The sequence below is a fragment of the Anopheles marshallii genome, chromosome 3 (assembly GCF_943734725.1).
Source record: "Anopheles marshallii chromosome 3, idAnoMarsDA_429_01, whole genome shotgun sequence".
Classification (NCBI taxonomy): Eukaryota; Metazoa; Arthropoda; class Insecta; order Diptera; family Culicidae; genus Anopheles; species Anopheles marshallii.
In genome coordinates this window covers 4,150,419-4,172,429 of record NC_071327.1, presented here as the reverse complement: position 1 = coordinate 4,172,429, position 22,011 = coordinate 4,150,419, and the positions used below count along the sequence as shown (strand labels likewise).

Sequence of the window (22,011 nt, the reverse complement as noted above, 5' to 3'; positions counted from 1 at the left end):
CACACGTTCGGAACAGATCACGGAACCGGGAAACCTTCATCATGATGATCCACCACAGCGAGAGAGCCACCGTGCAAATGTCAAACCGCGTCGCTTACCTGAAACGAGAAAGAGAAGAAAAGCACGATAAGATACACGCATTTGGCTTAGTCAAGGTAAATTGAGAAGCGGATTTATTTCGCTGCCGGGAAAGGGATTCAACATCACGAAGTTCGAAAACGGTTTACGGTTGCATGACTGCAGGAAACGAATCAATTGCTAGCTTGATTTCTGGACTTTCAAGGACTTCCATTTTCTTCGAAAGGGCAGTATTCAATTGTATGGCCGGCACGTGATCATGTTTCCTGAGCAACACAGTGAATGTAACTGGCTAAAATTGGCAACCGCACCACAAAACCGAACTCCAAATTGACCGTTTTATGAAACATGTAATCATGCTTTTATTTGGAGAAAACCTCTGTTTAACCTATAGGAGCCGGAGTAAGTAAACAGAGATTGGTGCTATGTCCGGATCGGATTTCAGGGTACATTACGTGAAATCGACTCTTTTTTCGGAACTGTTGACCACGAATTACACGTGTACACGAGCACTCTCACTTCCCGTGCCATATCATGGCAGCATGACAGCACGAGATGACACATGTACAGATGGTTTTAAAATTACGTTATCAATCTGGGTAAATTGCCTGTATCCAACTCTGACTCTGCTTCGCCTTCTGCCATTTCCTCCTTTTTACGAGCAATTTACGCTAAATAATTAAAAACCTAATTCACTAAATGTATCCTAAAGACCCCTTTATGTGACCGTATTAGCATATGAAAGCCAGACCGTCCCTCTTTGCTGGCGAGCCGAGGAAGCGGCTACGTGTATTATTGCAAAATGTACCTTCCTCCCCAGCAACATTCGTAGACGAAACCCGACAGATGTTGGCAGAAATCCTTATCCTTGAGCAAATAACACAACACAGCACGGTATGTGCAGAAATGGAATGCGTATGTCAGCAGTAAACAAACCCACAAAACAGTTACCATCCCAGCATCGGATTCCCTTTCCCGTGACTGAGACAAGCAGGAAGTTATTCATTTATTTTGTTCAAGTATTTGAACAAGATTTTACTGAAGGGCAAATATTGTGAGGGGAAAAATCACCAGGATCTACATTTGCGAGTAAAACCCTCTTCGGTAGGCTTAATGCAACTGAAAGACCTTCACATTTTCATTGCCACTGCTTTTTGCCCCTAACCGACTAAAGGAACTGCACGAATGGAGCAAATTCTGCATATTTTTCTGCAACTGTTGGTGCAAGTCGACACGATCTGACTAAAACCTGCAACAGTAGATGCTCTTTGCGCACGGGTATGAGCTATTTTATTCCATTTCCCATTTCTTATTTTCAGGATGCACATCAGCACCACATCAGGACACTTCCTCCTGCTGCTGCCTGGTTAATGCGCGGTGCAGTAGAAATGAAAATATAAACACTAAAAAGTCACGTACGGCTGACATCAGACAACCGCAATGACACTTCTGTCTGGCAGTTGGGTTCTTTGCCGAGCGCAGCTTTACCGCGCCGGAACAAAGTGCTCGCAACGCTTGTCGTGATGGTGATAATTATTCGACTCATTTGTTGCTCCCCTTCCGTTGTCCTTCGAAGTCAACTTTCGGACGGGTGTGTCTTCACAGCTCCTTTTGTACCCTTCATCCGGACAAACAAATCCAGCATTCAGTGCGCTAGAATGGACTGAAATTGTCTCGTCATCTTTTTCTAGCAACTCCACTGTAAGCCTCTTTTCGAACCCGATCGTAACAAATGTCAGAATTTCTGCAGGGCATCAAGACACACGCTCACCTCCCTTGGAGATTCCCGAAGAATAACACTTCACATGTTGCGGTTAAGCTTTTAGCCGAGCAAAGCAAGAAGTCGTACAATAATTACAAACTCAACTCCATCGTCCGCCGCCGTTCAACAATCTGGGCTGGCTAGACGCACCAGTTTGCTCATCACTGGAGACGACAGCGAGACCTGAGATTTGTGGTTTTTTGCAAGATGAAATGCTCCGCCTGGGTACCGGCTGTCCACACAGCTCTTCGCCTTTAAATAGCGTCTCTTTCTGTGGACAGCCGACAACTACCGTTCACAGAACGGTTCATCACAATCGACATGTTTGGGAGGCAGTGGTTGTTGGAAAGACCGCATAGCCAAGCTTGAGTATGTGTGCAGTATTTACAGACGAGCAATTGTTGCTTTCTGCTTCAAAGATTATCTGGCAAACTTTAGATACAGTGGAACTGCAGACAAGGCATATAATGTTCAAGATGTTTATGGTAAAAAGGGCTATGTATCGGACATGGAAGAAAATGCTACGCTTTTTTGTATATTACCAGAGTATCGTTTAGAATATTACTACTCGCCACATCGAAATGGTTGCCATGGTGAAAGTGATCTGTTCGTCTCACTGTCATTCACAAAGTTTTCTCCCTGTTTTACGAAGATTGCCACCAACTTATGAAAACAGTCTACTAGAGAAAAGCTGTACTAGCGCTGTGCGTAATGGTGCAGGTTGCAGTTCATGAAGAGTGGTTGCCTAGGCAGTTCGTCTGCCACTCTTCGCCGCCTTCGTAGCTCGGGCATTCCATTCTAAAGAGTTCCTGTGTGCAAAAGCACACTTCGTAACAAGCTATTCATCGTGATGGCAACGCTCACACGGCATGTGATCTGATTAATGACAGACGAATGCACCGACCATTTGTCACCGGGCACAAGAAAGCGTTGAACAGATTTAACGTTACGGTTGAGCGCGAAATTCTCGAGAGAGGAAACGCACGTGACACACACTGTTGCATCTGTGCTGCACGAATATAATTAGCTGCTGATAATTGATTTAATTAGCTGCGTACAGTGGCAGAAACACGCTTTCTAGCGCGTGCGAATGGTGGTTTTGCGCTATAAATTCCGCAACCGGATGAAGAGGTAAGATGGAAATCCCCCTAACTCTCGGGTCGCCATAATGCCAGCACAACATCATCTCCCACGCAACGGATTGACATTCCGATCAGAAATAGAATCCAAACAGGCCAACTTATTTAAGAGTGTTGAGATGTCCGAGGCTTGCACACTTCCAGAAAACGAATGCCTTCCGATCGTGACCTTTGCGTTCTGCTGCTCATAACGATTCCGACTGCACTTTCATCTCAGATATCCACATCACGCGAGCCTTATACTCGCCCCTGTTGGAGCCTTTCTCTTTGGCCACAGTGGCCACATAAAAAAAAACCGTCATCCTGTCAGAGTGTCTTCCCCAAGAAATGAAACCAAAACCGATCCAATGCACGAGAATCACGAAATCCATTTCACTTTCAAACGTGCATCCCGTCGCCTTTTGCCAAGTCTGGCAGAAGTTACGGTCATGCAACCACAGTGAACACCGACGCGGCAGCGGGTGGTTGATTGCTAAGTTGCGAAGGAATTTTCATTTGGCCTCAATCTCAAATTTCTCGCGTTCCGCCTCACTCTCGATCGAGTGACTGAATGAGGCAAATGTGAAGACAAATAAAAACGCATTCGCTAGTGAAAATGCCAATTGCTCATTTTCGCTCACTCTAGCTCTGCCCAGCCCCGATACTGCCGTGTACCCCGAGACGCGTCATAAGCGTTCTTTGGAACGTCTTCAACATCCTCAAGTGGCGTGCAGCGTTCGTTAAACTGCCAAGACTGCATATGCGTGCAAGTTGGGCCCAGCATATGAGGCGCGCGTAAGCGTAGAGAACAGATTTTTGCAAACAGAAATAATTACTGCACCATTTTTCACTCCATTCGACAATTGATCCGCACAGCACTGGGTGGGTTGTTTTATTACACATCTTTCTCTGTTGTTCCGTCCCCACGACCGTTTGCCACTCCCGATTCAATGCGTAGTTTGGCACCCGGCCAACGTTTTGACATTGGCTAGTGATCAACGCCTGGTTTTCTGCTTCCACTTGAATTTGGCGCCACAGTACATTGGAATTGGAAAATCGAAACCGCGTGTCCTTGAAGTGATCGTCTTCCCACTCATCGCCCTCCCGAAGCTCCTCCTCTCGACCAGTGTCGGTAAATTTATCACAGAGCGCTTGTGTATCCATTTAAAATGTCATAAATCTTCATCGCAATCGATTTGCGGACGGGTTTGTGCTACCCTTTCGTTTCAACTGCCAAGCCCGGAGGTCCGGAACAACTCAACAACATCGGAATCGGATGTTGGCAAAAGAAATAAACACAGGACGGCAAAGACAACGATTGCAGTTGGAATGTATGATCCGTCGGTCTTCGGGAGCAAATCGTTGCGCTGCATCAGAAGCGACGAGAAGATCGGTTCTTCTTCACGTTTCCAATTTGTTTCGATTCGTTCCGATGTTCCGATCCGCGGCACGAGGCGGGTGATAATTAATGTGATTCATGCTGCTGAGTGCGTGTCTCACAAATCGCTTTCTTGTATAAAAACCAATATGTTCAGGACCGGTGGTTTTTACATCCTGCGTTTGAGCAGCTAGACGCAAGCGGGTTGGAATTTCGAAGCTGATGTGTGGTGGACCGGTCATGGCCAGCACGAACTCTCGTTGACGTTGGGAGCATGCAGTTGGAAGTTACAGCTGCCTGACAGCTGCCCGACACCGACGACCAGACAGACGACAGACGAACGCATGACCCGGCTTTAGCATCAGTTCGTTCAACGCAAAAGGGCATAACCCGATTCCGACGCTACAAACTGCTCTGTTCTGTAAGTGTGTGTAGAATTGGAGACCTACTTTCATCTTCAGGGTCCAATACCCAATAGACCATCACTCCGGATGGAACTTCAACCATGCTGTCATGGTGTACTGCCATCTCATCCGTCTCTTCAATGTGGACTTCCAGGTCAAAGCGCTCAACGGGGGAGGGTTATGACTCCCGGTATTGGAAACCACCAACAGTTTCAATCCCCGACAAACTGATTGCTCCTTAAAGACCACCGACCAAGACGACAAACCACCCTCAACCGTGAGTGACGCGCTGCCCGGGCTCACCTTCGATATCTGATCCATTCCGGGATGGTTAAAAGCCTTCGCTGTTCACATGTGGGGTTAATTTACGAGAAAGCCTTCACCTTTTCGGTACGCTTCTGGACACCTCTAATCAGCTGAACGATACACACACACACTAGAAGAAGGAGAAGGAAAAGTGAAATGCACATTCCAGGCCCGTAATAACATGTAGGTTTTATTAACTTCCTGTCCGATGGTTTCAGGTTATCAAACCGAATTCGATACGCTGATCTGCGGACGGAAGACAAGGTCGACCTAATGGGGATCAATTGTATTGGAAATAAAATTCCTTGATTTATGCGCTTTTTATCTAAACGCAAACGCACGCCTTTTCTTTTATTTTATTTGTTTTCCCTTTACAAGCTTGAACCGAATTAGGTTCTTTGATATTGCCTATTTCGATTTCTATGGAACAAAAACTACAAGAATATATAAATGCGATGTTTATGTTGCTGCTTTGGGTCTGCTAATTAAATAATAAAGTATCACTTTTCAACAACGATGAATAATTTAGCAATCTGGTCACTCTGTCGGGGGGAATCTGATTCCAGATATTGGGCCCCCACAATAATTGAAATTAGGCTCCATTTGTGATCGATGCCTGCTTCTGTGAAGCCATTACAGGGCGCTTAATACGTACGATAAAGTAGGTCACCCTATTGCTAATCAACCTTCTCCCGTTCCAGTTGCAGCCTTTTAGCATTCCCACGACAAAACCTACGCTTGAACAAACCGGAAAGGAACTCCTATGCAAAGATTTCATTGGGTTAAGAAAAAGAATCGTCTCGAAGCGGGGCACGAGCGCAAAAACCACAAACAAGCAATGGTCTACCCGAACGCCCCCAAAGGGATACCCGACAATGGTGCCGATTATTAAAAAGTATTTACATCGCCTCCAAAACACCAACAGCGATAGAGGAAAGAAAAGCCCGTAAATGCAACCTATTTTCGTGGGTCTTCGTCCATATATGCACATGATACAGGCGGCATTTGTGCATCCATAAATCCGCCATTCCGCCGATGGCGTTTGCCTACGCACCACATACGAACAGTAATTGCTCGTTCTAATGTCCGGAAGGTACCCGATGCAAACTGTGGATTCCTCGGTGCTTCTGTTAAGACGTGGTACGTTCTCACCGCAACGGTTTTATCGTCTCTGCGTCACTAATGGAATGGTCGGAAAACCAATCATTACAATGCAAAACTAGACACCCGGAGGCGTTGCACATGGAAAGCCGCTGTCTTGCATGGAAATTATGAGGTTTTTCTGGTAGTGCTTGTGGTAGTGCTTTCGGCACGGTGGTTACATTACAACACGATTAGGAGGGCGTCCGTGATTCTGAATAAAATTGAAGAAAACACCTCACGGTTATGGGGTGGTTTTCCTTTGTCCCAACTGGACTCAATGGGAAGCTGTAATATTCTGCATCAAATCACAGAAGTCTATCAAATGATTTGTGGGTGCGTCTTGTGGTCTGTACCACAGTCAAAGGTTAGTGGGAAATGATCGTCTTGGATCGATCATCAAGTACTAAGCAGGGTTTTTCCATACGCATTAGTTTTGGCTATTTAATGTTTGTTCAAAGTTGGTCAAATGTGCTAAATTTGATCTCTATAAACTTAAATATTATAATAAATTTCTAAATACACCCTGGTTGGAACTTCTAGACTATGTATGTTCTACTTCTCGCACATTAAATGTCGATTCATTGATATAGCTAGAAGACGTGTAAAAAACCCCTTGTGGGCTTATGATCTGTTATCACACCTAATGGAAGCTAATTTCCTTCTATACCCCAAAGGGGTTTTCATACAATTCAATTGATGTATCCCGCAGCAAAGATACACCTTCACGATCTTGCATTACCACTACGGTGAAATTTGATTTAGTGTTCCAATAAACCAACAGAATTTATTTTCATCCTTTCGCTAAAAAAACCCTTTCCTCCCACACAGTCACCATCATCACGCTGGATGGCGAACTCGCCGCTTAATGGTGGACAATTTTCTTCGCTTCACGGAAAACTAGCTACGTGACGTGCATTCGCTTCGGGGCAGAAATGATGGAACATCGCTTGCTACAAAAAAGCCATGCTTTGTAAAAGTGTCTCCACCAAGTGTGTTGGAAATCGGGAACGGGATGGTGAGCAAAAATAAAATTCCATCAAAACCAACCCAGCTGCTGCACATTGCGATCTCTCTTTCTCACTCTCATGCAGTATCCCGCACTATAATGAATATCTAAGCGATAAAAACGAACGACGGAACACGACGGACGCCTTCCTTAGACGTGCAAATATTTTGTCTACACTCCATAGCAAAACCCGACATGAAATGCTCCACCAACGGAGCAATTCAGGATGCAATATGGTGCGTTTTGCCGCAGAAAAAGTGACAGTCTATTCTGGCGGACAGGTAAGTTTTCCGGTCACAACGACCAGACGAACGACCAGAACCTTTTTCGTCCGGATCTCAACGGCACAGTTCACAAACCCCCCCGGAGCATAAATGAAACGTACGCACGTTTGGAGCGTATGATTTGAATAATTATTGTGGAGCATTATGAAGATGCGCGTGCATTGTTTTGCGTTTTGCCGACAAGCAACGCGTTCCGTTAATTGAAAATTCAATCAAACGAATAACGATGCACAATCACACACGAAGGGCCGCACTCGGTGTGGACAATTATTTCCATCATTTGCATTAGTCAACCACATGATGTGAATTGGAAAGTGAAATTGCACTTCGCAAAACCATTCCAAAAACCAATAATCCAACAGCTCTCAAATGACGAGTTTGACATTCTGGTGACAGCTTTCTAAATAGCAAACTGTACCACTCGTTTGTGTGACTAATCGTTCGTCGTTGGCGGGATGAAAGCGGTGTCCGTATTCTAAATAATTCATTCCACTCAACAACCTAACTCAAACGCCGGATTGATTGGGTAACCGCAAATAATCTATCCACTGTCAACGTTTTGCAAATGACGCTATTGGTGGCGAACTTTTTGTCTTGCTAGCTTTGCTTTGGGTGGGAAAAATACATCGTGCATGTGTTCATTTCATTCGCTTGCTGCTATTTACTATGTTTTAGGTGGGCACAAGGAGTAGTATGAAATGACTTTGATAAATTAATTAAAATTTTATATCAATTTACAAAAAAAAGTATCTTTCAAGCCACTAAATAGTCCTTATCATAAATAGAGCCAGCTTAAGCAACATTATAAAATGGTTCAAAATATTAATGAAAAATTCTAAAAGAGGTCATTCGGCCCCACTTTTCCACAAACGCTTATGTGTAGAGAGCAGGGAAAACCCGTTCACCGTCTGTTCCAACAGTGAAAAGTGGTTTTAGTGGCTACAATCTGTCGAATAGTCAAAACAATTTCCATACCCAATGCCCCATCGTTGTGTGCCGTCAATTTTCCTCTCGATTTTTCATGCCGGAAAATATACACCGAACTATACACACACAAACACATAAGCCCTCTTGCCTGTCTGCTGTGCAAAATGGCATTGTTTACATTATCCACCATACGTCGAAGCTTCTATGATCGTGACACGCGAATTTATTTTCCACCCTCTAACACACTACGGTACTGTGTAGTGTGTATCAATGGGGCAGAACACAATTCCGCAATAAAAAAAGAACATTTCCTTTGGGAGGAAGAAAACAAAAAGTTAACCCCACATGTTCCACCGGTTACGTGAATAATCTTCTAGCGGCCCAGACACAACCGGTTTCACTTTCATTCCATAAGAAAAAAAATACCCACGCAACGCCATGCGTCTAGAAAGAGTGGGAAGCTGCAAAATTCAAACGCACCCAGAAAGTGGAGCAAAAATTCAAAAAACAAAATAACACCAAACCCTGGATTGAAAATGGAGAGAAAAGCTAAATGAGAAGAAAAATGCAATGCACCACATACAAGCGTACCGCAGTAAGGGGAAAAATTAGCCAAACAATATACCGTGGGTGGTGAAAAGAAGTGATCAGTAGTGTTTTTTTTCGGATCTTTCCTTTGATTTTCTCTTTTGCTATATCTGACGTGGGTGAAGTTGTTTATTTTGCTTCTACCCATTTTCCTTCCCTTGAGGTCAAACGATCGCGGGATCGAACCAATTCCGCAGTCCAACCACACATCAATCGCAGAGATCATCAATTTGGAGGAGTGAAAATCTTTGTTTTGGGATGTATAGCAACTGTTGTTTACCTTTCTTCAATTTCATTTTCTTCTCCATGCCTGAGAGTGGAAAAATCTCCCAATTCAGGGGAGGATAGAGTGTTCCCCTTCAATCGATCAGTCGATTTCACGATCATTTGTACGGAAGAGAACATATCCCACGGCGTGTTCTTACATTCTTCTTTACCCATTCCCGTGAGACTGATGATGATATCACTTACAGCGAAGCGATGTCATTGCATCAGATCACCTCAGAATGGCGAAAAGATCGTAAGTTCAGACAACATCGTATTGGAATGTGATCCCATTTCGAAGGCAACACGTATTGGCCAACAGTAGGCGTTAATCTTTAGGTTTGAGAATCGATTCCTCTTTTGACACCAACATAAACATTCTTGTTCTCTTAACCCTCAGAATTGTCTCAAATTGTTCCTGACAAGACGAATTGATCGACGAAGAAAATCGATAGCGGCACAACCACTCTAATGGTCACGAGGATCACATTTAATCGATGTACACGTGACAGCACAATGTTGTATTGACGTTTCTAAACAATCGGTTTGTATTTCCGATATTCAATGTTTTCACAGGTCTTGAGCTGACTTTTGCCACGCGGCATTAATCGCGAGTGAAATAATACATCTGATTTGTATGTTTTCAAGGAGTTACATAAAAACAGTAACTGAGTTAGTCAGTGATAAAAAAGCCTCAATAATTGACCAGAAACGGAAATTTAGATTATCTTAATTATAATTTAAATATTTAACAGTCTTACTGACTCAACTTTAGAGGAAAAATGAAAACTCAAATTCCTGTTGAATATAGCAACTATTCAAATGAAGCAAAAATAATAAAAAAAAAACTTCATTAAAATGTTACTTTCGACTGTGTATATTCAACCAATTTCCCACCAAACGAAAAGATTGATTGTCTATGTAAAAAATGTCTCTGTCATAATAAAACCAACTATCCTGCCACTTTATTACATCCAAACAAAATTTTCTGTGTCTGTGAAGAAGAAAGAAAAACAACTACATTCATCAAACCAACTGACAGGCAATAAAAGTAATTAAACACCACATTTTCTGCAACAGCTCGAAAAAAACATCTCTGGATCGTCAACCAAACCGTCCAAACTCCGGTCGCATGCATGCAAAGCATTGTCAGCAACAAACAAAACAAACAATCCCCGTTATGTTCCCATGCTACACCTCCCACACACCCCCAACAAAGCGAACAACAAGAAAATCCGCGCAAACATAGCAAACAAACCGGCTGAAAAATGCAGAAACAGAAATTTCCATTGAAAAGAATTCGAAACGCATCTCTCAAATCGCGTCGTGTCTCTTCTTCTGTTACACGCGCTCATTCCCCGGGAAGGTGGTGCACATCGGGGTTCACTTTTCCGAGAAAGCGAAGGAATGCAATTTTCACCAGCCGGGAAGGTGGGTTGTGTATTATGTTCCGTTTGTTTTCTGCACTGTTTTGTTACCAACGCAGGAACATAAGGAAGGGAGGATCGGGCTGAGGCAGGAAAGGGGCACAACAAACAAATAAACAACGGCACAAAAACCTGCCCGAAAAAAGATCAATTTACACCGCAAGAAACGCGTATATAATTAACGATGCATATTTTCGATCGAAAATACGGTGCTTTCGCGTTCGGTGTCTCGCGACCGTAAGGAGCGAAATCGAAACCTCGGCGTTGTTTTTTGCCATGTTGTATTAATTGCAACTGATCCAATAAAAGGGAGGTTTAAGCCCAAAAAATTACACCTCAATTTACTGCGCTTTTTCTCTTCCCCATTTTTATGGTGCTATTTTCGATTTTATTTTCCGTTTACCATCCCGTATCCTGATTATGCTTCCGGGAAAATGTTACCTCCCACGGGCAGGATTTCCGTTGAGCTTGGGTTTTATTTTTTGTAACACCATTTGTAAGCGAGATATTTATGGCTTAAAATTAAATTAAAACAAATAACACCGGTGCACAACTGTCGCCAAATTGCACTGTTACAGCCCGGAAGTGCAACCACCCACGACAACCACACCCAATATAATTATTATTTCATCACCCAATATATTCGATATAATGGCAAATAAGAGGGAGCGAAAAAATCATTTCCAAACTGCAGCAGAATCCGATTTTCCCCCTTTTGCTTTATGTTTCCCATGCAGCATTTTATCAACACACCCACGCTGAATATCACGGTTGATAAGGCGATTTATACAATAACAAAAAAAAATACTCAAAGTGGATCAATTTTATCATGCGTGGATTTAAATATTTATCCTACAAATAGATGAGTTATTACCGAACGCAACGCTTTCCGCGATCGAATAAATAACGACTGTGATAAACAAACACAGACACCACAATGGGCGTCTCCCGAGAGAGCGAAAAAAAAGCGCATCACATACACCGCACCTGGTTGCAAAAGTGCATCTTGCCGGTGTTCACAACCAACAGTGCCGTTCAACGCACGTAAAGGTCGTTCATATTAGTAAGGCGTGATTTTTTTTTTAAATTAATGATCAATTTCTCTTCAACAATGTTCCCCACTGTGCACCGAATGTACACTGGCGGATGGTTTTTATTGTCCTTACGCGACAATATCTCCATCCATCGCTCGGTGTTGACCAGCTGAACCGGACTGAACCGGCACACAAATCACAAAGAGAAGCGGCGAAAAATTGTTCAACAGGCTGTGGGACAGCACATTTTTCATGCCTCACATGCTCAGTCAACCCGGCGAACGATCATAACGATCCACGCACACAAAATGGACAGCGTAGACAACGCTTTTTTATATATGATTCCTATTTGTTTGTTACTGTCGCTGCTTGTTTGGAAATTATTTTATTTTTGCAAACAGTCCCATTTATCCTTTCCCACTTGTCAACCATTTTAAATACAGGCACACACACACGTGACATTTATTTACGGGTGTTTTCTCCACCTCAAAGTCTGGTACGTGGTGGTAAAGATGCACCGCTAATGGATGCAATTTTGGAAGCAAATAATGTAACCGAGTGAGTTTGATGATAAAGGCATTTCGATGGGATTGAAATGTGCAAAAACAAGTTATCCACGTTTGCAGTTTTGCGGTTCTTGCAGTTGCACAAAACCCGCAAACGCAGAACAGTACCGCAAGGTTATTGGACAAAGTAAAGAACACTTTAGTGTTACTTAAAAACTTCAAATTTTTAGAACAGGGTTATTACAACTTATGTTAAAATGAAACTGGCATTTATTATGCAACGGAATTTTAGCGATCGTTTGCCAGGACCTGGATTGACTTACAGAAGATTTAATAGATTTAACAGCTACTTCTACATATATATTCTAATTTAGAACAAATATTTGGAACAACGACAAAATATTAGATAATATGAAGGAAAAACAAGTTAAATAAGCCATTTTATTGTTGAAGAGACCTAGAGAAGGTCAGATAGCCCAGAAAAGAAGACGTCAATGACGTCAATGATGGGCCTTTCTTCTTCATGCCATTTCCTGAACTTTTAATGTATGATGCATAAATACAATATCTTCACCCTCTTCATACGCATTCATGGTGTCTTTCTCACCTATCTACTCATTTTTACCCGATTTTGTGACCCACTCACCATAGCACAACTGACCTTCTGTTGCTCAGCAAAAGACCATTTGCGCACGCGAAGCACACCCATTGACCAACTGACTGGACAATGTTACAAAACGGTACGGTACCTTGCTAAGGTTAGTTTCACCTTGAGCAGATAATGACATCGACACTTTGCACCGCCGGATCGGACGTAGAAAAAGAGGGAAAAACACGCAAGACAGGTAAAGTGAGCGATACATTCCACCATCAAAAGCAGAGGCCCAACCTCAACACCACCGAGGTATGCAAAGTGGTGAAAGTTGGCGTGTTTCAACAACAAACCGCGACGTCAATGGAATTACCCGCCCAAACCCTTCACGGTTCCTTCCAGCTGGTGCAAGCATCACCGGTCGGCCAAAGAAATGGCATTGAGTGACAAATTCATTGCAAAAAAATAAACCAACTTCCCGTGAACATCTTTCTGAGCTGCAATCTTTGTGATACCGGTATCGTCAGCGGGATGATCACCGAACCGTGCCATATTAAAAATACCTCACCGGAAGGTCAATTCGCTTTCACTTTTTTGCGTTCGCTGTTAAACCTTTGACAGCAATGCAAACGATCGAACAGAAGGAAATGGGGAAAAAATTGACAATGAAAAGAAAAGTTTAAAGTCGAAAAAAACAGAGGGCTGTAGTCACGATGCTTCCCAGCATGATGCTTCCCGCGCACACAGCAAGACACGAACGCATCACGCGAAACTTGACCATGGTACGAGGTAGCACGAGGCCACAAGTCATTGCACCCCATACCCCGTGTGAGCTTCGTTGGAAACTCCGTTCGGAATCGGAATTTGAAGCTGATTAAAACATCAACCACAGCCGTCTACGGCAGTAGCAGTAGCAACGTACAATGCAAATCAGAATTTGTTAGTCCCTGAAAGCGAAATCCTACGGGAGAAGCATCTATTTGGCTTTTATTCCACCTTTCGATGATGATGTCGGGTTTTGTATTGGGGATTGAAGTTTGAAATAAAAAACCCAAAATCATTCCATTCGTCAAGCACCCCAGGACAGGACAGCAATTGACCACCCGGCGTTACGCAAAGCCGTTGTTAGTGAAACACGCTTCACATGCTCGCCGGGAGAAAGGAGCATCAAATTTTGAAACTGACAGCTGTCAACGGTTCGACGAGGGTTGCCACTGATGACACCACAGACTCCTCGCCAATATGACTCCTATATGTGGAGGTATTTTAAAATTTGCAAAATCATATCAGCAACATATCTAAACGGCTTGCATCACAGCGTGATCCAACGTGAAACCAAAACGATGTAATAATGGGTTTAACTTTTGTCCAGTACACAAATGGTGAGTGACATAAAAGCAATTTCATAGCAAGAAAAAACCAATCAACAAAGAAAAAACATTCTTTTTGATGGACGGTCTCCATTGTTTTGCGAGGTACATGAAATTAATGTTTTAACATGTTAATGTTTCTGCTGCCCACACTGACAGCACATGCACATGATACGCTTACGGGTAGGAATATCCCAGTAACAGCACGAATCAAAGGTAGGGGTAGAAAAACATTAACTCTTTCATACGTCCCGATCCATCCATTATTGTATAAACATCAGTGCGAGATTTTATCACCACACCAACATGCTGACGAGTCCCCGCGTCCGAGGACATTAAGCGGGAATTGGGAGGAATAAAACGGGAGATCGTGTGATTTGTAACTCATCGCTGTACCGCTAATTTTTACAACTGTGTTGAGGATTGTTTTTTAAAGTGCAACTGCTGATCCACGATCCGTTTCGGGGGGTACCACCCGTACAGCATCATTAAACGGGATAAAGGGATAAGCATAACAGCGCAAGCTGTTTCATTAAAGCGCTTGTGCGAATGATTTGTTGGCAAAACACATCCACACGAGAGCTTTAAGCGTGCAATGCACTATTGTTTTTTTTTTTTTGTTAAAACCAATGAACTTATGTTTTGTGCGATTGCATGCAAACAACATACTTAGGGGCACTTTGGGTAGATGGAAATTGGGAGGTAGAGAAGATTATTAAGTGAGTCCATAAATTTTATGCCAACTACAACACCGATATTTATATTTATGTATCGGCGTTTTTTTGCGTTTGTTTTTCTCCCAACTCTGCGTTAAAGGTCTGCGTACCAATCAATTCCCGTTCCCGAACGTATCGAGAAATATGGGGAAACAAAAACTTTATTTCGCAATAAACATGCACGTAACTAAAGGTTACCTACTACAGAGCAAGTGAAAGAATAGCACCAGAAGAGCAATTATCGATGATGTTTTCATTGCCTTCCAATTGCAACTCGTTTGCTTCTCCTTTACCGATTTTCCGACGCAGTGAAGTGAAACACACCGATAAAGTAACAGAATCATTACTTCGGTTGCATGTGCATTCTACTATGGCAAGGTGCAAATATATTGATTAAAAAATGCCCGTTGGTAAATAAAAATACGCAAAAACACAGATAAATGGAAATAAACAACACAACGAAACGAGCCAAGTATTTCTGGAGCTGGGAATGGCAAACTATGCAGCGACCTCAATTTGCACCAACCAAGTCAAGACCCCACTTTCTTTGGTGCTTTCCGTTTAAATGAGGTTAAAGCATTGAAACATGACCTGCAACACGGGGCCGGCAGGAGAGCGAACAGAAGCCGGAGTACTTTCTGTCTTAAGTTTCCGAATTTCAAAATGGGTTCAGGAGCTGGTGTGCAAGGCAAATGTAAACCATCTTTTCAAGGTGACCCAAAAGTGAGAGGTGCTCCTGGTGCAGAAAAATAGGATTGCCCATGCCAAAAACGGGAAATAAAATTCCAATCTTACCCAGCTGAGGTGGAGTAATTTTTTAAATATTGCTCTCCTAGTCATTGACACACCCTAGTTATTGCCTTTAATGAACATCAAGGAATAATATATTGAAGATGTTTACCGAAGAATGCGACCTCGATGCCCTTGATATGTTATCTTAACTATGCGAAGTTGTCGAAGATGAGAAACGCTCCCCTACCTTAGCTGGGGACGCCGAATAGTGGAGCTCTTCTGAACGTCTGACTTTGTTCGTTATTTACACTTGAACTTGCATCGAGATATTTCTGACGCATTTCTGACTGTAATACTGCCATAGCACATCGTTCGATGGACCCTCTTGACACAGAACGTTGTGACTCATCGGCAATCGTCGACTCATCAATTTCTGTTAAAAACGAAACAGAACTTCTCTCACATCGACCAGTTATAAATTGCTTCAGCCATTCGCTAGATCCCCGAAAGCTGACGAGAGCCTGAGAACACTCGCGGGCATTCGAAGATAAATCGATCCTTTTAAGGAAATTAAGGTGAATCACAGTTTCACAGCTTCACGGCACACGGTTCCGATGTTAAAGAGAGGGATTCTTTTCGTCCCGTTTTCGTTGCAGAACATTTTCCTGGAAACCGATGGCCAAGCGCCGGCAGAGTCGTTTCTAATTTATTGCCTTCAGGCATTTCGTATTGGATTAGGGAACCGGATTCAAAAGTAATGGCTTTTGGTGCTTTCCAGAAGGACCAAGCGCGAGTTCTAAACGTTATTGGGGCACGATGGACGCAGTTAGCGCCCTCTAATTAAATTGTTTCTTATCATGGTTCTTCGTGAAACAACTTCACAAAAATAGATCACCAAGTTTTATTTGACAGTGTTCTTCCTGGATGAGAGTTCTGAATATTTTATCGCTTTCCACTTACATGCCGCAAAACATCATTTAAAATTGAAGGCTCACCTGAAAAAGAGAAAAGAAAAAAAGGAAATTCATGAAGAAAAGTTATTAAAACAGCCGTTTAAAGAATAAGGGTAACAAATTGGATTTTCAAGATGTTAATCTAATATTTATGCTTCAGATTCACGCCTTACACACCAGAAGGTGTCCACAATAAGACGGCACCTTAACTTTACGATCCCTCTCATTGGGTCCTTTTGGTTCCGGTTCGACTAAATCAACATTTACAGCGTCCTTTCCATCACCATCATCTAACACACCATCTGGTATGATGTGTGCATAAATTATGTACAAAGTCTTCACTCTCCAAATCTAGCAGGGGAGTCCAGAAAACATCCCGGTTCTGTTTTTAATTGTTTCCTGAAACTTACTACTGTTTCTGATGAGCATCACTACACCTCATTCGGATTTCTGGCTACGGGAGCGCACTACAACTGCTTGGGGTTCCCTCTAATTTGCCCAACCAAACAAACGCTCTGCTCACGCGGAAAGGGCAATATTCAAATTTAATGAAGCACTTCCAGGCCCCGTATGTCCTTTCCCGTGGTGTGCTCTCTGTTTTTCGACATGCTATAAAACCCATGTCGTCAGTCAGAAACTTCGATTAAAACCTTATTTTCAACACGCTTCAGCTCCGTGTAGTGTGTCGGTTCACGGATGTCCCTTCTTGCCCGACAACATTGAAGTCCAACCCCTAAAGAAGAAAGTCCTCCTCTACTATTTGTCTCTGGCAGTCCCTGATCCTGGCACAGGATCGTTCATTAAAATTGGTCCCGAAAAAAAACTCCGCTCCCTGTTTTGCAAGGGGTGAAAGTTTTGCTTCGCTCGGGGTGTTCACCAAACCCCCCGAGATGCTTTTGATTGAGAAGAAACCTTTCTTCAGGCATGCTGAACGCGCAACGGCGAAAGCCGTCTTGCACCTTATTGTCACGTACGAAGCAAAAAATGGAAAAAGCTGGGCGTTACCGGATGCCGGCTGTCGTTCCCTTTTGCAGGGGTTTGGCATGCAAAATACGGCTTCCTCTCCAACCGTGTGTGTATCGAAAGGGATTTTCACATCGTTTTTCAACACCCAACACGCCTTTAGTACACACGGTAACACGCAACACAAGAATAGGTAAATAAAATCAAACAAATCAACGATCAAATTGCGTTAAACATCACACATTCCAGACATTACGACGGCAACACGGAAAATGCTTGCTTATTTTCATTACAATCACATTCCACGTACAATAAATGACAAAAAACGGCATGCCTAAAAGGGAAAGGCATTTCAATTACACACCAAACGGCACACAATCGAAACCCGGCGTGAGGTGACAGGGAAAATAAAACCTGTGAAAGCATTTCGCGTTTAATGAAAACATTTAATTTTCCCACTTCTTTCATCATGATAAGCCACAATGGGAGCGCAAACTTTCCGAACTCAATAGGGTGTTTTATTGTCGTTCACCCATAAATCATTTGCATACGAAAAAACTTCTGCCCGACGGGTATGTTGGGTCCTTTTCCTTACGTTCATTCCCGCAGCCTGTCGTTTGGTGTGGTTCATCAGAAGGACCTGTGTTTCTAGTCCCGCACAAGGGACACATTCCTCATGGATGGACGGTATCCGTTCATTATCTTTAACAATGCGCACCATCGACAAATGGTGGTGTGGCGAATTGCTTTGCTATACAAAAGACTTGAATGATCGTCTGGTGAGGTGACCTGCAGAACGAAACGCTTGGCGACTAACGTTGCAACATTAATCGTATTATTAGCATCACGATAACTTGTTTTATGCGTTGTTTTCGTACAACAAGAAAAGAACAAGAATTCTGCCCCGCGACCATCATTTCCACTGAATAATTGAGTACTGGTGAAGCTCGTCCCATTTAAAAGGAAGGCATTCGACCACTTTGCAGGGTTGATTTTATTCAAGTTTATTTTTTACTGAGCTTAAGATGCAATACAAGCCGAAAAACACTGAATGGAACGAGCATAATAATAATTTGTTACTTTGGCGTCATACTGTCGGCCTTCTAGGCTGTCTTCAATGCGCCTTTCCCCTTTAGACAACGTGTCGGAAATTGAGCATTTCTCCACCCTTCGTAAGACGGTACCTTTTTCTTCCAAAGTTTCTACCAATGCTGGTCTACTGTCTTTCATGTCCTCCCCAAACCAGCGTTATTGTGTCCAACTTTTATTATGGTTCACAAATTTTTCTTCCACCCCCACACGTAGCCCCAACATATGCTTCGATCGAAGCAGACCAAAGAAATATGAAACCAACGATTGAATTTCATTCGACCAATCCCTTTTCGTCTACGACGGCAAAAGTTTTGTATGGCTTTGACGTTTACTTTCATGGGGTTGAATCGTCCAAGACGGTGTGAGAAATCGGTGCAAATCAATCTGTTTAAGTGTTTGCTGTCTCACCCGATAAATGGTGGCATGAGTAATTGAGCATTGTTTAAAAAACTATAACGGGCAAATGGAAACAAACCCCAAAGCGGGAGCGGTTAAAGTGTAAATGTGGCAAATAATAGCAAGCAATTTAGAAATTAAAAACAGTTTGGTGGATGAAGCACTTGAGGAAGTATAGTTACTTAATAATATACAAATTCGCCTTTTTTTGGATTGGATATTTCACTAATTCTATAAACCTCGTGTTTGAAATCTAACGTAATCCTATGTTTTACAGCATTTGACCACAAACAAACATGGCAAACACCCAGTTTGTACGTAAATTTTTCCACTTATCCATATCCAGACGGTTGCTATTGCCGTATGCGCTAGAAATAGTATAAATGTCCCTCTAAAGAACACTATATTTAAAATAAAAAAAACCCCCTATCCAAAATGTTCTCTTTTGGAATTTCTCTCCGTCCTGTTTCAAGTTCAGTTGTGAATAAAATTGAAAATTCATTTTACACTCCTGCTACCAGCCAACGACGACGGGCTGTGTGTGTTTATTTGCCTCCCGGGCACAGGGTTGCGTTCACCTGATTCTACACCAGGACCTATTTGTTTATCGCGCGCAAAATTTTCTCGTAAATGTTTCACCTTTATTTACTCGCCCCCCAACTCTCCCTATGCTCTATCCACCCCAGACACAGGCTCCCCATTTAGCAGCATTCTTTGAAGTCGAAAGGAACCATTTGGTTGGCGCATTGCAACAACGATTTAATAAGACTTCTATTTGTCATGAAAACATGTGTAAACATAGCTCCGAGCATGAAAGACCATACCAGGCGCCCTGATAGCTGGGTGTGTTTTGTTTTTTGCATACCGTCCGCATGCTCCCTTAACGTAGCTTCACCCCAAAGCCAGAGCCTTATTAAATGGACACCGTTAGTAGCGGCAGCTTCACGGGCAGGCACTTTTTCTTCGCCTTCTATGGTGCTTTTTGGCATCGTAGAAGAAAACGGTCGGAAAAGTCAACCGTTGTTTTACGCCACCTTTGGTTTGTCGGGTTGGGAGGAGAGACAAAATTAAATAACATGCTTACTTGTTCCTTCACCTCCGAGATGGGCCCGTTGCGTCCCGCGTTCGTGTAGTATCGCAATGGAGAATTTAAATAAGATGCCAAGTTCTTACAGTTTGTCTGCACTTCCGGTGCCGACATTGCTTTTAAAAGATGGATTCATACTTAATTCATAGCGATCCCACACTAAGATCCCCAAAAGAGCATACAAAACTGACGAAACAACACTGGAAAGGGAATCATGTTGCTGTCAAAAAAGGCAGGAAGTAATCCAGGAAGTTTAAGCTAGGAACTGAGGTTTTTCTATGCTGCTTCACAAAAAGTGTACTGTATTTTTTTGCTTCTATTTTCATAACTGACAGGTGGTTCTCAGTTTTCATCCTACGAACGGGAAAAATTGGAGGGAAAAGCATCATTTCTTACAATGAGTAAGGCCAAATCCAGGACTTGTCGTAGACGAATATTAAAGTGAACCATTAGTAAAGTGCAGTAAGCCGCTTAAGTACTACACTTTTATAAAAAAAAAACACGCTTTGTCTTTCTCTTTTTCATGAGCGGCTCAGACAACACTATTTATTATGTCAGAATAACAAACTAATATTCAACCAATTTCCAAAGTATCCGTAACAACCATCCTTCAACGACTACTTCATCTATCAAATATAATCAGCTAATCAACTGTTGCAAAATTGCATACACAAATACTTCCAAATGCTGTCAAAATGTACCTGCTGTGTACCTTTCCAAGTCAATGAAAAATTACCTTTCACTCCATCAACGTTGAATGTTTTCCACTCAACGTGGACGTTTGAGCAAAACTCAGGATGCTTTAATAGCAATTCATGCTTCACCGCTTTTTGCGAGTGTTCTGGTAGCGAATAATTCATCTGCGCCAAGCACCTTGCCGACCGTGAATCAACTTTCACTCCATCCTCCAGCCTTTGCTCACTCCGTTCGACCCAAGTGTTTTGGTCCGTTCCGTCATCGCGTCCGTCACTTTGCACTTCGGAGGAACTAAATTATATTTCCAAACGAACCCACTCACCTACCGCGGTGTGTCCGGGATGGATGTTTGTACGAGAAACTGACTCCGTGCTACGCTTAAAATATGCTTTCATCTTCCACCCAACACCGCAGAAGGATGCACAGCTTGGAAGCAAAAAATAGCAACATAACGCATAACTTTCCACAAAACCTGGTCTACAACTTCCATCCTCCTAAAGACACTGGGAGAAAACTTTTAAGGAACCTTAAACACCAACTTCGGCAGGATATGACGTTCCCGTCCCATTTGCTCTCAAGTGATCCTTCAGCACGGCTACAGGAAAGTCACGATCGCTTCGCCATTCATAATTTTGGTAAGTTATTTCCCTCTCCACCTGCCATCCACCATTCATCCCCAATAGATGAAACTCAGACGAAGAATCGCTGCTAGTGAAAGAAAGGTCTGAAAGTTTATGCACTTCGAACGTTTCAAAATCTGCCTGGTTTAATGCAAAAACTTACGCATTGGTTCACCTTACTATCGATGAACTTGTTCGCCTAATAACTTTCTTCCATTACGGGGAGTTGTGTTTTTTCGTGGATGCGAGTCGAAATCCCAGGAGAGGCCTTCACCATTTCAACCCTCTAGCTCCGTTGCATCTTGATTTATTCCCTCAAGTGTAAGAAGGAGTTCCTTCGCGTACACTGTGTCCATCAACTGACAGCCAACATCAGTCGACAAGAACTTCATACCAGGTACCAACCATCGAAAGCGAAAGGTAAGAAACGTTCCAACATGCACATCCGATTCGTGCAAGGTGCATTAGATCCCACAAAAGTGAACTACTCGCTTGACTATAGACCTTGCAATGGCAACTCGTTTGGCAAAAAGTCAGTACCTCAGCAGACGCAAGGAACAAATCCTGTT

General features: G+C 42.8%; 1 protein-coding gene across 1 annotated transcript in view; it reads right to left on the bottom strand.

The window, feature by feature from the left end:
• LOC128711271 (probable G-protein coupled receptor Mth-like 1) overlaps nt 1–22,011 on the bottom strand; it is a 137,585-nt gene that overhangs the window by 91,970 nt on the left and 23,604 nt on the right. The gene's annotated exons all lie outside the window — the stretch shown is intronic.